Source organism: Danio aesculapii, chromosome 10, assembly GCF_903798145.1.
Source record: "Danio aesculapii chromosome 10, fDanAes4.1, whole genome shotgun sequence".
In the NCBI taxonomy this organism is placed as follows: domain Eukaryota; kingdom Metazoa; phylum Chordata; class Actinopteri; order Cypriniformes; family Danionidae; genus Danio; species Danio aesculapii.
The window spans coordinates 1,301,576-1,304,608 of record NC_079444.1 but is presented as its reverse complement, the minus strand read 5'-3'; positions in this window follow the sequence as shown (position 1 = coordinate 1,304,608).

The following is a 3,033-nucleotide window of genomic DNA, read 5'->3' as shown; positions in this document are numbered from 1 at the left end:
ATCATCATCGTTTACTCATCAACATGTTCAAAACCTGTTTGACCTTCTTTCTTCTGTTGAACACACAGGAAGATATTTTGATAAATGTTGGAAAACTAAACGCTAGTATTTGTTTTTCCTACTGTGGAAGTCAATAGTTAGAGGTTTTCACAGAAACTCATTAAGGGTCAGTAAATATTGAGTACATTTTAATATTTTGGATGAACTATCCCTGATGATTTTATCAGTGATCTGAGGTTGAGTTGGACAGCGCTGGGTCTCCTTCAGGATCTTCAGCTGCTTCTGTATTAAACCGCAGCATGTGACCGACAACTAGAGAAGTTCAGAACAAACACAAGCATGTGTTTTTATTTCCAGCTCACGTCAGTGAAGAGCTGTTGAGCAGCACTTGATGTGGAGAATGAAAAACAGGTCAGTGGGAGAAATGTGTCGGAGCTGAACTGAATGCAGCATCATGCATTATGAATTTTCATTTATACACAGGTCTGCTAGTCTGATTTACTGTTGGTGACTATGGTGAGACAGTGTGAGGATTTGATCGTTATTTTTCTAGACCACTGATCAAATCAGACCGAGTCTCTAATAAGAAAAAAGTTTCAAAGTTTGCGCAGAAAGATACAATAAAATGTATTATTGTGAAATAATGTTACAATTTAAAATAGTGTTGTTGTCTATCTGAATATATTGTAAAATGTCATTTATTTCTGATTCAAGACAGAAATTTTAAGCTTTATCTTCATTCTAAGACTATTAATTTCTGATCATTATCGTTGTAAACAGTTGTGCTGTTTCATACATCACAATAGTTATGTTTCCATCTGCCCATTATTTTTTTTTGAACATTTTGGATGTGCATACAAAAATGTTGATCGAAACATGAAGATGCGCATCAATTTTGAAAATGAGCATAAAAACATATGCGCATAACTGAGTAGGACAAATTTTCTATTCGATAAGAAAAAATGGCATAAACTACCATGGAAACCCTTTAATTGAACAAATTACAGCATTCACACCTGAAAATTCTGACAACATGAGCTATTTTTTTATGTAAATTTGACCATTTATAATTAATATTTTGTTTAAAAAAAAAAAAGAGTAGGGTTATATACAGTAATAATCGTTATGTGTATGGAAAGTCTCTATAAACCAAAAAGTGTGTGTGTGTGTGTGTGTGTATGTGTGTGTGTGTCCATATTTCAGCTCATTTAATAAGGATAGCTGTGAATACCGAGACTGAACAAATGAAATCTGCGCTGACACCTCGTGACCCGATGATCATCATGAACATCTCCATAGCTACAGCCACATCTTCACACACCGCTGATCATTCACATCATTCTCATACATTTCTATGCACACGTTTCACAGGTGAACCGTATGGAGGAAAAAAGATGCAGTTCCACAGAATCAATATTGCACCTTAGCACAGAAGCGCGTGTGTTCAGCCGCGTTCAGTGTGTTTCAGATAGATGAATGTGAATGTAAACAGCATCACAAGATGATGGAGCGTTTACATTCACAGCTGTAATGCATGCTGCGTGTGTGTGTGTGTGACTGTGTCAGATGTCAGTGTGCAATCGGCCAAGAAAATGTGAAATAACTTGCTGACAGATTTTGAATGCTGCTCAAAAACACATTTCAATAGGCTTCAAGGAAGGTTCCACATTCAAAGGGAGTTAAACTCAGTGCACCGCGTCTGTGATACACCGTCTGTCACCATGCAAAATCATTTTCACTCATCTCTCAGGTGGTAAATCTGGGGAGGGGGGTTACATTAATGCTCTTTCAATACATGTTTATGTTAATGCATTCATATTCATTCTGTATATCCACCAGTGTTTATCTGTTTTTGCAGTGTAGAGTGTCTAAATCATTTTCAAGATGTGTTGTTTTTCCCTAGGTGGATACTGCGCTTTAAAGTGGGCCTATTGTGCTCCTTTGTACAAGATCTAAAATATGTTGTCCTTTTAATGTGTAATGTTTCAGCTTAAAATCCCACACAAGTTATGTTTCATAACTCTTTGAAACTGATCCTTTCAGGCTTTGATCCTAATTGTGCTGTTTTGGTGACTGTCGCTTTAAATTCAAATGAGAGTGTGCTCTTTTAAAAGAGGGCGGAGCTACAAATGCCTGTGTGTCAGCATGTTGGCAGATTCAAAAGCAAGACTAATATTCAATGCTAATTAGGGAGAGATGGTCACTAGTGGGCGGGGCTTTCCACCTCTGATGACAGACTGACCTGACTGACAGAGCTCTGCAGACTGTTTTAATCAAGTCTGATTTTAAACAATAAAATCAATACACTTCTAACCTTAAAAGCTAGTTATATTTACCAACTTCTTTCACACAACCTTGTTTACACCCCTTATAAATTTATTTTTGCATAATAGGTCTCCTTTGAGTAGAACTTAAACACTGCATTTATAGTGTTTTGTGCAAATGTTGATGCCATGAGTACAGATGTGGCTACTGAGAATGTGTGAGTGAATGAATATGACCACACGCAGTGCTGCAGTACTGCGCGGCACAGCGCAAAATGGTCTAACACAAGAAAGACATGACCAGCAGGGGCAGTTATGTACCATAGTGAACATCCTGAACTGAGTGTGCAATGAAATGTGCAATGATTGTTTACGATGTAAATGTATATCGCAATGAAATGTGCTATATGCTACATAAAAGTATGTGATCATCTTTAAATAGACAAATACTTTGTGATCAATCACCTGAAATACTGCTCTCATCGTAATGAAACACCTTTATATGCTTTACAGGCATGGGGCGCCACTAGGGGGGGGTAAGTTAGGACGATTCTAAGGGCCCATACATTTAGGGGGCCCTTAGAGACATTGTCAATGGCTCGCTCCTACAACGCCCCCGCCAAACTGCCCCCCCCCCCCCCCCCTCTTCACTTTCAAACCTGATCACCCCTAACCCCCCCCCCCCTTTTTACTTTAAAGGGCGATATCAACCCCAACCCGCTCTCTTTATTTTCAACCGTGGTATTCACTTTCAACCACGATATCTTGT